Genomic DNA, 22303 nt, shown 5'->3' on the forward strand with positions numbered 1-22303 from the left:
ATTCTAAATCTCATTCTCGCTGACGACTCCGGTGCCACACGTAGCTGTAGCGTGTTTGCAAAGACAAGAGGCTCGTCCTTGATGAGTAACCGCCAGCTGTATTCTGCTTCACTTCCACAAGCATCTGCTCACTTACTCACGCTGGATGACGCTTCAGACACGTCATTAAGTTCTTAGATCATACTTGGTAAATGTGAGCCTCGTACCAAGTTGTTCATTGCGCAACACATGTTCTCCTCTTCTCATTAATTTCAGAGTCACACATCTCTCTCGCAATGCAAGGAGAAATCCCCAGCAGTGTTAACGACTTTTTGAATATGTACAGTGATGTAGGTTAAGATACCAGGTATCACCCACTGCAGCTATTCACCCTGGTTTCTCCTCGTTTGCGAGTAACTGACGAAAAAAGAATTTGGAATTCTGTGTGATACTTAATAGCATTAAAAATGTTTCAGTATACAGCCTCGTTGTTTAGTGTAATGGATAGGATAAGAACGTAACATGTAGGAGGGAGTAGGTTCGAATCTCGTCAAATACACTTTTTTTTAAAATTTTAAATCCTTATCGAAATTACTTCGATCATTACTTTATTCAGTTAATTGGTTTAAATGTAATTTTTTATTTCTATTTCTTTGTCAAGTCGTTTTAATCACCATATGAACTTTTTCATTTGTTTCAATTTTTCTTTATATCATTCCTTTACCAATCGGATTTTTTGTGAATATGAATTTAATTATATTTTATCTATTATAATATTCAGTTATATGAAAATTCTGATTTATCAGTTAAAAAACAACAGCGAAATAATCTATTTACATTTGTGCAATGTTGTGAAAAATGTATTTTTGTTAGAAGATGTGCAATCATTTTTGTACGGTAATCGTCATACAAACATTTTAAAAAGTAACCTAAATACCTATTGCACTATGGACAAAACAACGCATATGAAAATCTAAATGAAAGACAGGTTTACAAGTGAAAAGAAAAATTCACACACAAAATTAATTAAAGACCCATGAACAAAGATTTCAGATGGAGAAAGAATGATAGGAAGGAACATGAGAGCAAATGAAGAAGTTGATATTATGATCAAAATTATATGACAATGGAATGGAACTAAACATTACATTAAGTCAATTAATTGAATGAAATGATGATCCAACTCGTTTCGATAAAGATATAAAGACAAAAAACCACTGCGTCTATTGAGATTCAAATGCACAACCTCTTGCATGTGTATGTAAAGGTAGGTAGTAGGATTTAAAAACTTGTTCCGAGAGTTTCCAATGTAACTTTAAAGACACTACATCCAACGCGTTGTGTTGGCAGGTAATAAACCTCTTACACACTTTTAATGAGATTCATTGGCGTTCTTAACGCTTTGACAAACATAATTCGTAATATTATGTAATGTAACGAAAGAAGTGTAGCAGCCGGCCGCTGTGACCGAGCGGTTCTAGGCGCTTCAGTCCGGAACCATATTGCTGCTATGGTCGCAGGTTCGAATCTTGCCTCGGGCATGGACATGCGTGGTGTCTTTAGGTTAGTTAGCTTTAAATACTTCTAAGTCTAGGGGACTGATGACCTCAGATGTTAAGTCCCATAGTGCTCAGAGCCATTTTTTTAAAGACTTAGTAGAGAATGTTGAATAATCGTTGCAAAACTGAGAGTTACTTTTCGAAACTAAAAGTATTCTTAAAAAGCATACCATAGTGCAACATTCGCAGAATTATTCATTCCTTCTAAATGATGAGACCTGGTTTTAAGATAAACAAAAGATTACCAAAGTCTCATTTTTGACAGAAGAATGGGAGAACTGAAATACGCATAACCAGTTGCTAGTGACAGTTTTGCTTTCTCGCCGTTTTGCAAAAAATAAGTTAGCACGCCGTCTTGTGATGCGTAGGGTTAGGTTTCACTGCCAATGTGCTAACGTATCCGATGAAAAACCACTTTTCAAGAACAAACTGAACATTTTTGTTATTAGATATTATAGTTTCTTAATTTAGAACTTTTTTCTGTAAAATGATGACTTCTATGATTCCTTGGCAGTTTTCCTTTGTATGGCATCTTTAAGTAAAGAACAAATATTTGGTTTAGATAATAATTTTTCTGATACATAACGTCCACAATATGTTCCTGACATTGTCGGAATATTCCAGACGGGTATCTGGCGCAGGGAACAGTGTGCGTGAGAAATGGCTGGGGGTTGTGTGGGTGTAAATGCTTAACAAGTTAAAATTTATTAATAGCAGAATTCTTTAAATCGAATTCAGCCCCTACAGTTTCATGAAGTTCGATAGCTTGCAGCGCTATACATAGCACGGCGTCCATGGAGACGAGGCGCGCGCCAGAGCTTAAGTCTTGGTGTTAACTTAGTACTTGTGTACCGCATTTTTAATATGTGACTACGCCTATTCAGGCTGTTTTAGTTTTATTTCTAGACCATGCCCTCTTAGACAAATTATAGATTCAGGTATATCTTCTGAAGAAGGCTCAATTATTTGGGCTGAAACCTCGGTAAAGGTTGGTTTCATTACCGCAATCGAGGCTGACAGTTTCTTATATACTATGCCGTTCAAAACGGCAACTATAACAGATGCGCATTCTAAGGAGAGAACTGGCATTGAGTTTCTTTTTGGGGAAAGTCAGAGCATCGCAGATATTCGTAGGCGCTTGCAGAATGTCTACGGAAACCTGCTAGTAAACAAAAGCATTGCAAGTCGCTGGGCGAGGCTTGTGTTGTCATCGCAAGAAGGTCGCCCAAACCTGTCCGATCGCCCGCGTGTCGGGCGGATGCACACAGCTGTGACTCCAGCAATTCTGGAACGTGCGGACACTCTCATTCGAGCTGATAGACGGATCACAATCAGCCACCTTGCTGCGCAACTGGACGTCTCTGTTGGTAGTACTGACACACTCGTTCACCAGTTGGGGTACTCACGGGTGTGTGCACGTAGAGTGGTACTCTCCAGGCATACAGGCCCTTCCAGTAAGGTCGTGTAAGCCCTTCGCATTGAGCAGTGATTATGCCAAAAAATACAGTTTTGTAGTCACAAGTGTGAGGAATAGTATGGTGTACTGGAATCCTGAATAAAGCCAACTTGCTTCAGAAAGAAAATGTGTTACATTAATTATTGGAAGCACTTCGTGATGTCTAGTATAATGTGCCAAACTGTAGAATTCATGTCCTTAAGAATAATTTAGCTCTGCCCAAAGGCACAAAACAATATGCAACCTTACCACTAGTAACCATACAAGCTGGAAGGAATAATACGAAAAATAATATAGTAATGTTCTAGTTCAGGACACAAAACCCTAAATCAAACCAACTAGAGGTAAGCTCCAAAACTAATAGAAATACAATTAATGAACAAAGGAAAAAAGTAAGTAAATAATTAAGGCACATATAACCATGCTACACGATGCTGGACGCAGGATGAAATAAATCAGACTAGGAACTGATGTCAGGAATGTAAAACAGTGAGGTACAACTGATAATAATATTAGGTGCAACATCACGATTTAATTTGACGGTAACTTTTCCCACTAAAACTTATTGCTGGTAACAAAACTAGGCCTCGCAGCAGCTCATTTGTTATAGTGATATAATAAAAAGCACAGCTGACTCTGAAACACGATCAGATGCAGGCGTCTGCACTACCAAAGATTTCTGCCGAACACCACTGGCACAATACCGTTCTGTACTGACAGGCCGCCGTGTCATCCTCAGCTCATAGGCGTCACTGGATGCGGTTATGGAGGGGCATGTGGTCAGCACACCGCTCTCCCAGCCGTAGGTCAGTTTCCGAGACCGGAGCCGCTACTTCTCAATCAAGTAGGTCCTCAGTTTGCCTCACAAGGGCTGAGTGTACCCCGCTCGCCAACAGCGCTCTGCAGACCGGATGGTCACCCATCCAAGTGCTAGCCCAGCCCGACAGCAATTAACTTCGGTGATCTGACGGGAACCGGTGTTACGACTACGGCAAGGCCATTGGTCCACCGTTCTATATACCTCCATCTAAAAGCACGTAGCACAGCTAATTTTCGCTTGGGTCTCATCAGTGTGACCTTTCCTGGAGTTAAGGCGCCGGGCACCTCCTGCAATTCTTGATGTAGGTGTACATGGTAAGGATGGAACAGGTGACGTATAAGAATACGATGTACACTGGTTTGAGGAATACCAGTCTCGTGTTCAAGCTGTCGTGTGTTCACATGTGGATTCATAGCAACGAGAACAGTAACTTACGCAGCTTCGTCTGTGCGAGTGCTACGACGATTGCGTTGTCGTGGGTTGAAACTTCCAGTTTCCTGAAGCGTTGCAATAAGACGAGAAAACATCCGTCGGTAAGGTGGGTTCTTGTTAGGATATCGCTCTATGTACAGTTCCGCTGGCTGCGTAGCATTTCGCCTACCTTCAGCAGCAACAACAACAACAACAATAACAATAAAAGAAACGTTATGTCGATGCAGTTTGTAGGAAGGGCAGCCTTTACTGAATGCTTATTCTACACAACAGTATTTAAAAGGACTAAACGACTGTACTAAATGTACCCCTACATAAGAAAACAGTATTGTAATTACTGTCCTGCTAACTTACATTCCCCATAGATGAGTAGCATTTCTACCTTCTTTTCGTTGGTGTACATTCTACTCACACAACTCTTCAACTGACGATGGTTGACGGAATGACGGGTGTTCAAATTCAAATGGCTCTGAGCACTATGAGACTTAACATCCTAGGTCATCAGTCCCCTAGAACTTAGAACTACTTAAACCTCACTAACCTAAGGACATCACACACATCCATTCCCAGGGCAGAATGACGGGTGTGCATTCTACTTATGTTTACATTTGTCCTCTTTCAACGTCAGCACGTGGATGTGTTCCATTACCCCGAGCACCTGCATTGTGTGCTGGGAGCGTCAACGTCAATCTTGTGTTACGTAATTAATAACGTTGTGTTTCAGTGACTGGTACAATGTGATACATTTTTGAATAGGTCTTTAGGAGAGGAAATGAATTACCAAATAAAAAAAAAGGGTGCCATTTAAAAAAGTCATACCGCTTTTCATATCTTTGTAAAAAAACAAGGCTACAAAGAAGGCAATAATGCTGATTGATGTGCCCCTGACGGCTAAAGAACGTTTGCTTGAAACATTTTGTAATTTGCATTGGCTCAGCTCCGACGAAGTGTAGTTCCTCGCCAATGTAAAAACGACGCTTTGCCATCTAGTTGTAGTAGGCAAAGGCCACCTAATGCGCCAGCTCATTTCACAAATTTCCCCTGACAGTGTATGCCTGTGACACACCACATAAACTATCCATTGAAGTATTCCACAGAAGAATTTGACATTTACGTAAGACTCAGAGCTATGACCGCTGTACCATTTTCTTCTCTGGAGACTTCCATCAAATCTTAACAGTAATTCCAATGGCGACGAGAGCAGACGAAGTCAACGCACCCGCAGTTGCCAATAAGCATACAACTTAAACGTAACTCCAAAATTAGTCAAATGAATGAAAAATTTCAATAGCAAGTGAGACATAACACAAAAACTTTAAACATAAAATTAAAACATTCTCGCAAGTCATGGATTTCCTGGGACCTTTACGTTACAGTATCGATATCGATAACAGGCAAAAATCGTCGATGTTAACGATTCCAGGGATGGATAAATTTTCTATATGCATAATTATGTTTCTACAGAACCTTACTCGAATTTTTTTCACTAATATTTAATATTTTTGTGACCTAGTTTCGAATTACTTACCCACTGTCTACCGATACTGGCAAAGAAGTTTGTATTGCATTTTGGTATGAACATAAACCTAAGCAAATAATTGCACCCATCAAAGAAATTAACTGCTAATACTAAATATACAAAACAATTTGTTAAATTTGCCGTGCTATAAACTGTTTTGCAGTGGTTTATTTTAGTATTCTTTGAGTGTGATTGTATTACATTTTATATTTAATATAACCATAGAGTATAAATATGTACGGAGTAAGACAGTGTGATTAATTTCCTTATTCTGGTCCTCAAACTCTTGTGTGTATCTAAGCACTTCTGCATGAGACAGTTTCCTATGTTATATAATTTGTGTTGTAAAAATGTTGTTATTGTGTAGTTTTCTGTAAAAAGCAAAAAAAAAATAATAAAAAATTTAAGATAATGGACAAGCAGGTGGTGTAAATTGCTTATTTACAGCAACAATTTCATTGCTACAAATGCGTTTTCCCCCTTCCTGTGATGCACCGGCGGCCAATACAGTGTCATTGTGACGTAATTAATGAGAACAGAGATTCCACAGCATGAATATGTGCAATAGAAAACCTAAAAAGATATTGCTGGCTGTTACTTGTTTTCCCGCACCCGAGAGAACGTAAGTAAGGTGGAACTGAGCTATGATACTATGGCGAGAAAGCACAATACCCTTGCTCTTCACAGCTTTATAACTATTTCAGTTCCAGGTATAAGATTGTTGAGGTGTCTATAAAATTCATATACAAAATTTAAGGATAGTTCTGAGGGTGATCTATATATTCTAGCGAAGTAATAACACTCAAAATACGCTAAGCGCTATACGGACTAACAAGCGCCGTCCCAATACCACGTGACTTGAACAGCAGGCGATGGTGCAGACAGATTTCTGCCCGCATCTCGTGGTCGTGCGGTAGCGTTCTCGCTTCCCACGCCCGGGTTCCCGGGTTCGATTCCCGGCGGGGTCAGGGATTTTCTCTGCCTCGTGATGGCTGGGTGTTGTGTGCTGTCCTTAGGTTAGTTAGGTTTAAGTAGTTCTAAGTTCTAGGGGACTGATGACCATAGATGTTAAGTCCCATAGTGCTCAGAGCCATTTGAACCATTTGAACCAGACAGATTTCGCGTTCTGCGCATCCGAATGCACACTCCATGATATTTATACTCTATGACTATAACCAGCTAATTTCTTTGACGGTAATACGTTCTTTGTTTTGTTTGCCGGCCGGAGTGGCCGAGCGATTCTAGGCGCTAGAGTCTGGAACCGCGAGAACGCTACGGTCGCAGGTTCGAATCCTGCCTCGGGCATGGATGTGTGTGATGTCCTTAGGTTCTAAGTTCTAGTGGACTGATGACCTCATCAGTTAAGTCCCATAGTTCTCAGAGCCATTTGCACCATTTTTGTTTGTTTGTTCCATTATGTGATATCTTTGCAGTAACAGAAGGAAACAGTTTTATAATCAAAAATCTACATCGTAAACGTAACGAATATTAGGGAAACAATGGAAAAGAGGTATTTTTTCCCTTCAAATGTGGGTGAGTCTATAAAAGAAAAGGACTTTTCACATCATGATCAGTTAGTCTACCACCGAGAAGACAACTAATCAAGGAACTTGGGGCGTGCTTTTTAACGGATATGAGACTCAGACATATGGAGTGGACGAAAAGTTTTGCCTCAAAAGGTTGCTCCATATTCCAAGCACAGAATGCAGTCCACCTGAGAGCTGAAGTAGTGCGATGCCTGTGGAAGATAATTAAGACGAGACGTCTGGATGGGGCACAAATTGAGACAAGAACGTGTACTCCACATCAGACTGAAATATTTGATAGAGGATAAAATGCAACTCGCACAACGTACACCAGCAAGAAAATGCAGGATTTCGGCTGTGGAACGTTCGTGAGAGTTGATAGCCTGGCCAACGGTTCTGTCTCTTACAGGGATAGGTCCCCAGCGGTGCGATCGACTTATTAAAACTACCTATACGGTGATGTAGGTTAAGATTCCAGGTATCACACACTGCAGCCATTCACCATGACGGGCCCTCGTTTGCGAGTAATTGACGAAAAAAAAATTCGGAATATTATGTGACATTCAATAGCGTGAAAAAACTTAAATTACACAGTCTTATTGCGTGATATAATAAACAGGAAAAGTAACATTGGAAACTCTCGGAACAAGTTTTTAAATCCTACTACCTATCTTTACATACACATATATACTCTGCAAGCCACTGTGAAGTTCCTGGCAGAGGATTCGTCCTATTGTACCAGTTATTACGGCTTTTTTTCCAGTGCATGCTGTAATTAACCTAATTTTGTCCTCACAGGAGCGAGACGTGTCGGCCTGTAGTACATTCCTAGAGTCATCATTTAAAACCGGTTCTTGAAACTTTTTTAAGTAGGCTTTCTCGGAATTGTTTATGTCTATATTCAAGAGTCCGCCAGTTCAGTTTCTCCAGGATCTCTGTAACACTCTCCCACGTTTCTAAGAAAACTGTGACAATTCGTGCTGCCATTATCTGTATTCGTTCGATATCACATTTTAGTCCAATCTGGTACCATTGCATCCTGGTGTGTGCAAGTAATTTGTAGATGTCCTCAGCTTTTTCGAAATTCAGCGCTGTTTCTACGTTAACCTCGTAGCTTCTACACCGTCCTGAAGGACTAAATTTATGCTGTGACTTGATTCTTTTTTGCACGACATTGTCAACTCCACTCACGACGGATCAACAAATTTAAATCATTTCAAATTCAGTTACATACAACATTTCTGCGCTCTATAACTCCAGGTAATACGTCTGCTTTCATTTGCGCTCTAAACACAGTGTCGTTCGCTTACTAAAGTCGACTAAATGGTTTTGCATTTCTTTGTGTAGGAATGATTTCCTATAACATCTTTGATCTTTTTAATATGGGGAAATGTTTCTCCAGACTGATCATTTTCACTATTTTTTTGTACACTTTTTCTTTCTTTCTGGCGCCAGGTGCCTTTTATACTCGGAGAACCAGAGGCAATTCCCCGGCTGGATCAGCCCAGTTACGCCCCTCGTTTGAAACTGTCACTGACAAGGAATGAAGCTCGTCTCTGTTCCATGTCTGTTAGGATCTTTTTACGACCACTTCTCTCACGCTGTGTTAGATGAATGCGATTTGTACAGCATTCCTTTTAGACACGTTGTACAGTCCGCATTCATACACCAACAAATCGTGCAGCTTCGTTCACGGCATGGTCCTGGGCACGTCCAGACACGAATTCTCCTTTGTGTCACACTGTCGCGTTTCATGTCAGCTAATTTTACCGCCCTGATACCGTGCAACCGACTGCAAATAAGTACCAATTCACTGTCATCCCCTACGTCACCGGTGTACGGTCACATTACAGCCTTGCACCAGTTCCACACTATCCACTACGCTCAAGAGCGAGCAGTGTGAGCTTTTAAGGCGCTGAATAATATTTCGACCAGTAAGCTTCTGTCACACAACAAGCTATTGATCCTTCGTTTTCAAGTTTACTTGTATGGAAATTTTCTATAAAACTGCTTGTATTAGTTTTGTTGATGTGGAAACTCCTTCCCTGACTCCTATTCCAATTTTGAATCTCCCAACTCTCCTCGTCAAATGTAATGGAAACTGTAAGATTCACATATATACTCTTCATTACACTAACACATCGTTAATCTACATCTACATACATACTCCGCAATCAACCATACGGTGCGTGGCGGAGGGTACCTCGTAGCACAACTAACATTTTCTCTCCCTGTTCCACTCCCAAACAGAACGAGGGAAAAATGACTGCCTATATGCCTCTGTACGAGCCCTAATCTCTCTTATCTTATCTTTGTGGTCTTTCCGCGAAATGTAAGTTGGCGGCAGTAAAATTATACTGCAGTCAGCTTCAAATGCAGGTTCTCTAAATTTCCTCAGTAGCGATTCACGAAAAGAACGCCTCCTTTGCTCTAGAGACTCCCACCCAAGTTCCTGAAGCATTTCCGTAACACTCGCGTGATGATAAAACTTACAAGTAACAAATCTAGCAGCCCGCCTCTGAATTGCTTCTATGTCTTCCCTCAATCCGACCTGATAGGGATCCCAAACGCTCGAGCACTACTCCAGAATATGTCGCATTAGTGTTTTATAAGCGACCTCCTTTACAAACCAACCACATCTTCCCAAAATTCTACCGATGAACCGAAGACGACTATCCGCCTTCCCCACAAGTGCCATTACATGCTTGTCCCACTTCATACCGCTCTGCAATGTTACGCCCAAATATTTAATCGACGTGACTGTGTCAAGCGCTACACTACTAATGGAGTATTCAAACATTACAGGATTCTTTTTCCTATTCATCTGCATAAATTTACATTTGTCTATATTTAGAGTTAGCTGCCATTCTTTACTCCAATCACAAATCCTGTCCAAGTCATCTTGTATCCTCCTACAGTCACTCAACGACGGCACCTTCCCGTACACCACAGCATCATCAGCAAGCAGTTGCACATTGCTATCCACGCTATCCAAAAGATCATTTATGTAGATAGAAAACAACAGCGGACCTACCACACTTCCCTGGGGCACTCCAGATGATACCCTTACCTCCGATGAACACTCACCATCGAGGACAACGTATTGGGTTCTATTACTTAAGAAGTCAATCAGTGTCAATCAGTGTCTTATCTCTCAAGCACACGCAACTTGCGAATGTATAATTAGAAAACAGACTACATCAAAAGTTGGCAACGTAAAATAACAGCTGGTAACACCATAATTGAAGCTGAGTAATTTGAAAAAGCATATACTTTCCATTCGCTCTTCGATAAGATAAACAAATTTTCTACATGCAGTTTCAGGTTAAGTTAACTGATGCTCTTACCTACGTCACAGCAGACTTGACAATACACGTGTATCATGGCGGTTGAAGACGTCTCCAATTTTCGCGGTACTCCATTAACTTTAGACACCGTATTTTTGTTAGAGTTTCATGAAGATTATTATTATTATTATTATTAATTAAACAGAAAATCTAGAGCACTGTAGTATAAAAACTGCCACCTCAACAGTGGTTAAGTCGCAGTTTGCTAAGAACGTTAGATGAAGCAGGACTGCAGTTAGCATACGATAAAATGGAATGGAAGACAGCGGCATAAAGTGGGACTGGAAGCTAGGAAGCTTCATACAAACTCTAGTCATTTCGGTGAGCCATAGTTTTGTTGCAGATTGTGCGATGTCCCTTGCAGAACGGTGCGTAAGGAGTGAGAGGAACGCCAAGCGCCGGTATGCAGACACCGGCGAGGTATAAGTGGAGCAGGGGGCGTCACCCGTTAGAGTGCTTCAGAGGGCACGGCCAGGAATGCAAGGCTTGCGGGCGGAGGTTCCCACAGCGCCTTGCTAACGGGACCGCCCGCCTTCCTCAGCTGTTGCGGAAGCTTCCGGCCACACCGCGGAATAACTCTCCAGTCGGCATATTCAGAAATTTTGCCGGGTTAACCTGTATTACTCTGTCAAACATCATGGGCAAACACAGCCGGAAAAAAATGTAACACCGTCAAGGACACGATCATTTTAATGGCAAGTAATGTGACAGGGAGTATATCACTGTAGAGGTGTATGGTAACGAAGTCAGACCAAACGAAACTCACATGTCCCAGTACAGGATGCCCAAACAGTCACATCAATACACATTGCACCCTGCACTCCCCTCTGGCTGCAACGCAGACGTATATCCCCCACATTCGGTCAATCATAAAGGTGGCGAATGGCATCCTGGCATACACTGTCCCAAGTATTTTGCACTTTTTGTTGCATTTCGGCAACGTTTCCTGCAGTCCCTGGAGCACGACCAAGTTCTTGCTTCACTATGCCCCACACGTGTTCAACTGCCGAAACATCTGGTGATCTTAATGATAATTAAATGGACACCCTAGCTGCAAGCAGGCGTTGATACACTTCATTGTGGACATGTTGAAAATGTGTGCCCCGACCGGGACTCGAACCCGGGATCTCCTGCTTACATGGCAGACGCTCTATCCATCTGAGCCACCGCGGGCACAGAGGATAGTGCGTCTGCAGGGACTTATCCCTTGCACGCTCCCCCTGAGATCCACATTCCCAACATGTCCACAACACTACATTCGTAGTGCGCCTAATAGATGTTTGCCCATCATACTCATTACTCGTGGTAGATTAATCTACCAAGTCCCGTACGAGTTCGGGCACAGCGTGTGCGTTCGCACAAGAAGGTCAAAGGCCGGGAACCCATATTTTTAACTATATATATGACGGTAGTATCTGCTCCCGAAAGAACAGTTACCGTGGATGACCATGCAGCTTTGCTAGAAATGAAATGATAATTAAATGGACACCCTAGCTGCAAGCAGGCGTGGATACACTTCATTGGGGACATGTTGAAAATGTGTGCCCCGACCGGGACTCGAACCCGGGATCTCCTGCTTACATAGCAGACGCTCTATCCATCTGAGCCACCGCGGGCACAGAGGATAGTGCGTCTGCAGGGACTTACCCCTTGCACGCTCCCCGTGAGATCCACACTACGAATGTAGGCGCACTACGAATGTAGTGGTGTGGATATGTTGGGAATGTGGATCTCACGGGGAGCGTGCAAGGGATAAGTCCCTGCAGACGCACTATCCTCTGTGACCGCGGTGGCTCAGATGGATAGAGCGTCTGCTATGTAAGCAGGAGATCCCGGGTTCGAGTCCCGGTCGGGGCACACATTTTCAACATGTCCCCAATGAAGTGTATCAACGCCTGCTTGCAGCTAGGGTGTCCATTTAAATATCATTTCATTTCTAGCAAAGCTGCATGGTCATCCACGGTAACTGTTCTTTCGGGAGCAGATACTACCGTCATATATATATAGTTAAAAATCTGGTGATCTTGCTAGCCATGGCAGTTGTTGTATGCCATGACGATCACGTAGCATCGCAGCAGTTGTATGTGGACGTGCCCTGTCCAGATGTGAAAGCAAATCAGCTTCCTCTGCAATGTAGCGAATACCTGTCACTTTACCCTGCAAAAACATCAGATGTGAGCGCAAGTTGTAACCGATGGCCCCCACGCCATCTGTCTGGGGTGGACCACGTGTATCATGGGTGAATGCACTCACAAGGTCTACGCCATACATGGGTACGTCGAACACTCGCATACAGACAGAACCTACTCTCTTCACTGAAGATAACAGAGCGCCACTTGGCTCTCCAGTCGGCTCTTCACGACGCCAGAACAGCCATGCTTGGCGGCCTGGTGATGTCAGTAGTAGCCGGGCCAGAAGCAAACGTTATCTCAGTCCTCCTACAAGCTGACGATTCCCAAAGCTCTGCTGGCCACGGTGGCCGTGCGGTTCTAGGCGTTTCAGCCCGGAACCGCGGGGCTGCTACGGTCGAAGGTTCGAATCCTGCCTCGGGCATGGATATGTGTGATGTCCTTAGCTTAATTAGGTTTAAGTAGTTCTAAGTTCTAGGGGACTGATGACCTAAGATGTTAAGTCTGCTCAGAGCCATTTGAACCATTCCCGAAGCTCTCTGGTGACAAATCAGGCGCAACACGTGCCCTGATTTCTTCCCTGTATGATGTTCAGTTGGTCAACGCGGCTCGCACAACTCATCGATCTTGACTGGCGCCTGTACAACGCAAACGCCAAAACCTGGTCCCTACGCCTGTGGAAATATCCCACAGACCACTGCTGAAAGCAGCGTTACACCATAGATATATTGTGCCAACATGTGCAGCAATCCATCGATACATCCATCCACCTTCCCGCAACAACACAATGTGACCCCGTTCAAACGGGTAAAGTTGTTCAAAAGGAGTACGTACCCGTCGGCGGGACTTGGTTGTATCCTAGAATAAATGTTGCAAACACTGTTCACCTCTAACAAGGGGAGACCGCCAATTGTGAAATTCAGATTCGATTCATACTGCGCATAATAAAAGCTCATGGCCAGAGGTGTAATGTGGCAAAGCACCAAGATGCACTTCTCAGCCATTGTCGAGAAAATCGACAGTTAAAAGAAACCGTTGCCGTGAAATACTCTCAACGATGAATAACTTCTAAACATGCAACTTTTTTTTATTATTAGTTTTTTGTAATTCATATATATATATATATATAACTATTAATGAATTGCTTATGCATGTTGGTGAAGGCGGATCGCTCTCCAATTGTACCGCCTCCATTTTTCCGTTTTTTTAACAGGGTGTACCAAAGCTCTCCCGTCCGCACTGATTTTCGACGATGTTATAAGTTGCGCTAGGGACCGCATCTACCTCCATTCGAAGTTAGCAGGCAACTACGCTGTTATGCGGCGGCTCGTTTCGGCCCATTCAACATCTGTCCTTCAAGTGTAACGAGCGAGTAACGGAGTTTATATTTCATACCTGCCACAGCAAATTCGAACGTTTCACTTACGCTATACGTATTCGTTTCGGAATACCGTTTCTACGTCTTCCGTTAACTATACGTGGTTAACATTATGAAGACAATAACATTTGTGAAATAAAACTTTGTTTGCGGAAAACATAATGATGTTCGAAGTCGCCAGTTTTTCCACGACAAACGACTTTCAACAACTTATTATATGCATAATTGTTGCAACTGATTGCCGGGAATTATATATATATATATATATATATATATATATATATTTGAATTACAAAAAACAAATACTAAAAAAAAAAAAGTTGCATGGCGCGAGATTGGATCCGGCAACCTTCGGATTACGAACCCGAGCGCTTACCGCTGCGCCACGACGCTGTAGAAAGTTATTAATCGTAGAGAGTATTTCACCGCAACGGTTTCTTTTAACTGTCGATTTTCTCGACAATGGCTGAGAAGTGCATCTTGGTGCTTTGCCACATTACACCTCTGGCCATGAGCTTTTATTATGCGCAGTATGAATCGAATCTGAATTTCACAATTGGCGGTCTCCCCTTGTAAGCGTGGCTCAGTTACTGCATATAGAGTCAAAACAGAGGGTGCATAGGTAAGCCTGTTGAGAGCCATATTATCGCGGATGACGGAGACAAATGAATCACGAACACTACAACCCGTCAATATGCACATATTGTACCATGGTATCACTGATCATGGTCCTTGAGGGTGTGGTATTTTTTTTCCCGCAGCAGCGTACATATATAAATTAGGATTATATTGTTACTTTTATAAAAGATTTGTTAAAAGTATACCGATACACTGTCAAAGAATTCATGAAAGTGTTTCATGAAAGACATCTGAAGAAGTGGCGGTTTATGTAGGTTATATGCAACCAGTACCTTCTTGAATTTTATAAGATATTATTGTAAAATTAACTAGTTTTCGAACCATTGCAGGTTCATTATCATACGGAGGTGTTACATGAAAATCATCCTCTGGACCATGCGCAGCAAGACACTAAAGTAGTGGTGCTGACGAAAGTAATGAAGATTGACACACACATTACCGAAATGTCTGTGAAAAGAAAAGAACGTTACGTTTTGAGGTACTTACTTTGCACTGCCTCGTGATATTCGTGACAAATTAATTCCGATAGCGCGCATTTCAGCCAGCTTACACACACACACACACACACACACACACACACACACACACACACACCGTACTTACGTGCATTTCGTATCACAGTAAACAAACACTGAATATAATTACAAGGAGTATAAAGATGTTAGATACTTTGCCATGTCGCGATCGTTGATATGAGCTGCGTTTATTTACATTAGACGAAAAATTATTTATATTTTCTTGTTGTTTCCATGAAATTGGGTAATGGGGTTCGAACTGCAATTTTTTTTTTTGTAGCAAAAATGCTATCTTCCTATCAAGTTTCCACTCAGATGTGTTTCTTGTTTAATTTATTTAGAATTGATTTCGAAGTTTTTGTGTGTTCATGTTTCTAGCGACGTTTATGGAAATGAACTGTAGGCATAATTCATTTTGATAACTGTGCGTAGCCGGCCAGGGTGGTCGAGCGGTTCTAGGCGCTACAGTCTGGAACGACGCGACCGCTACGGTCGCAGGTTCGAATCCTGCCTCGGGCATGGATGTGTGTGATGTCCTTAGGTTAGTTAGGTTTAAGTAGTTCTAAGTTGTAGCGGACTGATGGGCAAAGAAGTTAAGTCCCATAGTGCTCAGAGCCATTTTAACCATTTGAACTGTGCGTAAGTGTCTGAAAATGAAGCTGCAAAAGGTTTCGAAATCGATTCCAAAGAAATTAAAGAACAAACACATCTCAGTGGAAAATGGATATGAAAATCGCCCGCGTTCTCCAAAACAAAACACTTATCATTTTTGTCTTATTACTGTCAGTCACCATTTTATAACCTCCTCACTCCTACCATTCTCGGTTATTTTGCTTCCTGAAGAGCAAAACTCGACAGTTTATTTCCTATCCAAATCCTTCAGCGTCACGTAATTTAATATATTCCGGTAGCCATGTCTTACTTAGGCTGATGCTCATCTTATAACATCCTTTTGAGACAGTATGCATTGCGTTCAGCTGATCTTCTAAGTTCCTTATCATCTCTGACAGAATTATTATGTCACTAGCACATCTTCCACTTTTTATTTCCTCCTCCTGAGCCCGCATCTCGTGGTCGTGCGGTAGCGTTCTCGCTTCCCACGCCCGGGTTCCCGGGTTCGATTCCCGGCGGGGTCAGGGATTTTCTCTGCCTCGTGATGGCTGGGTGTTGTGTGATGTCCTTAGGTTAGTTAGGTTTAAGTAGTTCTACGTTCTAGGGGACTGATGACCATAGACGTTAAGTCCCATAGTGCTCAGAGCAATTTGAACCATTTCTGAACCTTAGTTCCATTTCGAAATTTCTCTTTGATTTCCTTTATTTTTTGTTCAATGATTGAATAACACCGATGTTAAGAGTACAGATTTGTATCACTCCTTTGTCAACCACTGCTTCCAGTTTATGCTCTTCCACTCTTATATCTGCAGCCTGGTTACTTTACTGTGAGAGCTTCCTTCTTGCGAGTTTCATGATTCTGTGTCAACAGCAAGCACCCTGCAGCCTTTCTAAGTTTTCAGATATCAATATGTGTGATATAAATTGCATTGATTGCGTTGACTTAGGAGATAACAATTTTTACACTACCATGCGATCATAAACCTCAGTATATGACATACGTTTGAACCTGATACGCCGAATTGCTCCAGAGGAAAAAGTATTAACAGACAGGCAGATTGATAAAAAAAATTACAAAAAATATTTTTTCGACTGATATAATTACAGATTAGCAGTTTTCGGATTCTTTACTGTACTTGTATTGTGAAACATTGCCGAATTTCGTTATTCTAGATCAACGAGAGTTCCCCTGTAGGTTTTGATGAGTGAGCTTTCGAGTATCAAAATGTGTGACATAAATAGTCGTATCTGCTCATTGCATTGATTTAGAAGCTTAAAATTTTTACAGCGCCAAGGGACCGTAGACCTTAATATAGTGGTCCCGGCAAGAAAGTGCCAAGTCACATTTTTATACTTTCGAGATAAAACCATATTAATATTTGACCAAATCCTCAAATCACGTGAGTTATTAAATTTTGATTGAGCACGTGTACTATGTTTCTCTGGTATATTTTGTTTTGTTTTATGAGACATAATATAAATATCTTAAACTACGTTATACAGAAACGAATATTTTAAAATACACTCCTGGAAATGGAAATAAGAACACCGTGAATTCATTGTCCCAGGAAGGGGAAACTTTATTGACACATTCCTGGGGTCAGATACATCACATGATCACACTGACAGAACCACAGGCACATAGACACAGGCAACAGAGCATGCACAATGTCGGCACTAGTACAGTGTATATCCACCTTTCGCAGCAATGCAGGCTGCTATTCTCCCATGGAGACGATCGTAGAGATGCTGGATGTAGACCTGCGGAACGGCTTGCCATGCCATTTCCACCTGGCGCCTCAGTTGGACCAGCGTTCGTGCTGGACGTGCAGACCGCGTGAGACGACGCTTCATCCAGTCCCAAACATGCTCAATGGGGGACAGATCCGGAGATCTTGCTGGCCAGGGTAGTTGACTTACACCTTCTAGAGCACGTTGGGTGGCACGGGATACATGCGGACGTGCATTGTCCTGTTGGAACAGCAAGTTCCCTTGCCGGTCTAGGAATGGTAGAACGATGGGTTCGATGACGGTTTGGATGTACCGTGCACTATTCAGTGTCCCCTCGACGAATACCAGTGGTGTACGGCCAGTGTAGGAGATCGCTCCCCACACCATGATGCCGGGTGTTGGCCCTGTGTGCCTCGGTCGTATGCAGTCCTGATTGTGGCGCTCACCTGCACGGCGCCAAACACGCATACGACCATCATTGGCACCAAGGCAGAAGCGACTCTCATCGCTGAAGACGATACGTCTCCATTCGTCTCTCGATTCACGCCTGTCGCGACACCACTGGAGGCGGGCTGCACGATGTTGGGGCGTGAGCGGAAGACGGCCTAACGGTGTGCGGGACCGTAGCCCAGCTTCATGGAGACGGTTGCGAATGGTCCTCGCCGATACCCCAGGAGCAACAGTGTCCCTAATTTGCTGGGAAGTGGCGGTGCGGTCCCCTACGGCACTGCGTAGGATCCTACGGTCTTGGCGTGCATCCGTGCGTCGCTGCAGTCCGGTCCCAGGTCGACGGGCACGTGCACCTTCCGCCGACCACTGGCGACAACATCGATGTACTGTGGAGACCTCACGCCCCACGTGTTGAGCAATTCGGCGGTACGTCCACCCGGCCTCCCGCATGCCCACTATATGCCCTCGCTCAAAGTCCGTCAACTGCACATACGGTTCACGTCCACGCTGTCGCGGCATGCTACCAGTGTTAAAGACTGCGATGGAGCTCCGTATGCCACGGCAAACTGGCTGACACTGACGGCGGCGGTGCACAAATGCTGCGCAGCTAGCGCCATTCGACGGCCAACACCGCGGTTCCTGGTGTGTCCGCTGTGCCGTGCGTGTGATCATTGCTTGTACAGCCCTCTCGCAGTGTCCGGAGCAAGTATGGTGGGTCTGACACACCGGCGTCAATGTGTTCTTTTTTCCATTTCCAGGAGTGTAGTTCGTTATAGTGTAGGAGATATGATACTGTGAGAAGAGTTTGACAGGGCACTGAAAGACCTGAGTCGAAACAAGGCCCCGGGAGTCGACAACATTCCATTAGAACTACTGATGGCCTTGGGAGAGCCAGTCATGACAAAACTCTACCATCTGGTGAGCACGATGTATGAGACAGGCGAAATACCCTCAGACTTCAAGAAGAATATAATAATACCAATCCCTAAGAAAGCAGGTGTTGACAGATGTGAAAATTCCCGAACTGTCAGTTTAATAAGTCACAGCTACAAAATACTAAAGCGAATTCTTTACAGACGAATGGAAAAACTGGTAGAAGCTGACGTCGGTGAAAATCATTTTGGATTCCGTAGAAATGTTGGAACACGTGATGCAATATTGACCCTACGACTTATCTTAGAAGATAGACTAAGGAAAGGCAAACCTAGGTTTCTAGCATTTGTAGACTTAGAGAAAGCTTTTGACTATGTTGACTGGAACACTCTCAAACTCTGAAGTTAGCAGGACTAAAATACAGGGAGTGAAAGGCTATTTACAGTTTGTACAGAAACCAGATGTCAGTTATAAGAGTCGAGGGATGTGAAAGGGAAGCAGTGGTTGGGAAGGGAGTGAGATAGGGTTGTAGCCTATCCCCGATGTTATTCAATCTGTATATTGAGCAAGGAGTAAAGGAAACAAAAGTAAAATTCGGCGTAGGTATTAAAATCTTTGGAGAAGAACTAAAAACTTTGAGGTTCGCCGATGACATTGTAATTCTGTCAGAGACAGCAAAGGACATGGAAGAGCCGTTGAACGGAATGGACATTGTCTTGAAAGGGGGATATGAGATTAACATGAACAAAAGCAATACGAGGATAATGGAATGTAGTCGAATTAAATCGGGTGATGCTGTGGGAATTTGATTAGGAAATGAGATCTTAAAGTAGTAAATGAGTTTTGCTATTTGGGGAGCAAAATAACTGATGGTGGTCGAAGTAGATAGGATATAAAATGTAGACTGGCAATGACAAGGAAAGCGTTTCTGAAGAAGAGAAATTTGTTAACATCGAGTATAGATTTAAGTGTCAGGAAGTCTTTTCTGAAAGTATTTGTATGGAGTGTAGCCATGTATGGAAGTGAAACGTGGACAATAAATAGTTTAGACAAGAAGATAATAGAAGCTTTCGAAATGTGGTGTACAGAAGACTGCTGAACATTAGATGGGTAGATCGTATAACTAAAGAGGAGGTATTGAACAGAATTGGGGAGAAGAGACGTTTGTGGTACAACTTGACTAGTGGAATGGATCGGTTGGTAGGACATGTTCTGAGGCATCAAGGGATCACCAGCGTGGAGGGTAAAAATCGTAGAGGGAGACCAAGAGATGAATACACTAAACAGATTCAGAAGGATATAGGTTGCAGTAGGTACTGGGAGATGAAGAAGCTTGCACAGGATAGAGTAGCATGGGGAGCTGCATCAAACCAGTCTCTGGACTGAAGACCACAACAACAACAGTGTTTTGGAACCATCACTTATTAAATTGACAGCTGGAAAATATTAACATCTGTCAACACATGTCTCCTTTGTAATTTGAATTATGGAACAGTAATATCACATGAAAATTTCGCTTTGTTTGAGGTCGCTTTATATGAGATGGCACAGCACATACTTGCAGTATGTTGGCACCTCAAATCACTTGTTTGAGCGTTACAGTCACCGTAACTCTTATGGTAGTAAATCTGTGCAGTGGATAAAAAGTAGAGAAATCATAAACATTAGGGCCAAACGTGCATGCAATGCAAGAAAAGCTTTTATGAATCAAACACGCTGATGGACGGCAAGGTTCTTCACAATACGGTACTAATTTTGAGCTAGAAGGCTTTATGAATGTTAAAAAAACTGAAACTTGTAAAGATACAGTAAATTATACGCAATTACACAACATAATTTTCTTTGTTTTTTTTTGTAATTTTTTAAAATAATTCCTTTCGAAGTACTCGTATCTCCATGTATACACCTATGTATTGTAAACATAGTAATCAGTGCAACCTCTTAGTGGTGTGAAGAAAAATTGCTTTTATTCCGTCTGTACAAAATTGTAATTTTAATTTTTTAACCCTACGTTTCCTTTAAAGCTTAAATAATATGCAAACAGTAGGATGTGTAGTATAAAATAAAATAATATGCAAAAACTTCTGTTAACTTTTCACAGAGTACTGCACTGCCGAGGCCAAAGAAATTATTTGTTGTGGAAAGAATCGAACAGTTGCAGTCTGTTGATGACATTGAGTGTTGGTGTGCTTTGATATAGCCGCTTACTCTTGCGCTGTCCGTAGGAAAACATGTGGCTTGGTACATGTGTGTTGGCGACGTATGGAGACGTCGGAGGAAGATATTTATCGCCATAGTTTATTAAACATAAGATCGCCACGGAGACTCTAAGAGCGAAACATACCGATCTGCCACTTAAGTCGTGACAGCCACACCAACAACGCTCCCACACAGATGACTCAGCCAGTAAACTTGGTGTAGTGCAGCTCTAAACAACGTTTTTGAACTTTTTAAAATTAAAAGTGATTTCAGCAAAGTTGGCTTTATAAAATCTTTATTCGTATACCCATCAGAATAAGGAAATACTGATCTAAATATTAGAAAGGTGACGAAGACGTAGTTATTCCAATACTTCCTCATTCGAAAGGGCCACACTGCCCATACTGCTACAAAATCCTCAAACGGTGGTGCTTCCAGCGGGCAAGGGCAACGTGATGTCTACAACCGGGTTTACAGCCTGTTCAGTGAAATGACAAAGACTCTACAAGGGGGAGTAAAAAGGAAAACATGTGCGTTGTTAAATTTTCGTCTCTTCCGCTATCAAATTACGTCCTCACAGTTTCGTTCCTCCCAGATTGTATAATCTTCCGAAAATCCACATGGGACGACCGATTGTCAGTAATACCGGAAAGATGACTTATGACTCTGCTGAATATCTTGCTTCGTTGCAGAGACATTTCATAGTAAAATGACCACATCGTATTCGCAATTCTGGTGACATTATTAATAAACTGAAGTCTCTGCAACTCAATGAACTGGCCTTATTAGTAAGTTTTACGTCGTTCCACTCTTCACAAGGGTCGTTCTATTGCATTCGTTGTCACTCATGGGTTGTAAGTTCAAGTATGATACAACACTACTGTGACATCACCCCATTTTCTCAACTCGCTTTTCATCCAGTGTTGAATATCTTGAACAAGTTGACATTGCTGTCATGAGTAGTCACCTATCCTCCCTGGTAGCGAACTTTTTTATGGAAAAGTTTGACCAGAGGGCACTCGAGTCTGCGGAACTGATACCAAAAGTCTTCTGGTGAAATATGGATGATATTTTTGTAGTGTGGCCAATGGCGAGGAAGAGCTGTCACGATTCTTGCAACATCAGTATTCAGTTCACGA

The 22303-nt window shown here is 42.4% G+C and overlaps 2 non-coding genes across 2 annotated transcripts; both read right to left on the reverse strand.

Annotated features, from left to right (window-relative positions):
• Nucleotides 1–11737: 11737 nt before the first annotated feature.
• On the reverse strand, nucleotides 11738–11812 carry Trnat-ugu (transfer RNA threonine (anticodon UGU)). Its single transcript has one exon. It is a non-coding gene; the product is annotated as a tRNA-Thr (tRNA).
• A 368-nt stretch (nucleotides 11813–12180) lies between these two features.
• Nucleotides 12181–12255, reverse strand: Trnat-ugu (transfer RNA threonine (anticodon UGU)). Its single transcript has one exon. It is a non-coding gene; the product is annotated as a tRNA-Thr (tRNA).
• Nucleotides 12256–22303: the final 10048 nt, after the last annotated feature.

Source organism: Schistocerca nitens, chromosome 1, assembly GCF_023898315.1.
Source record: "Schistocerca nitens isolate TAMUIC-IGC-003100 chromosome 1, iqSchNite1.1, whole genome shotgun sequence".
Classification (NCBI taxonomy): Eukaryota; Metazoa; Arthropoda; class Insecta; order Orthoptera; family Acrididae; genus Schistocerca; species Schistocerca nitens.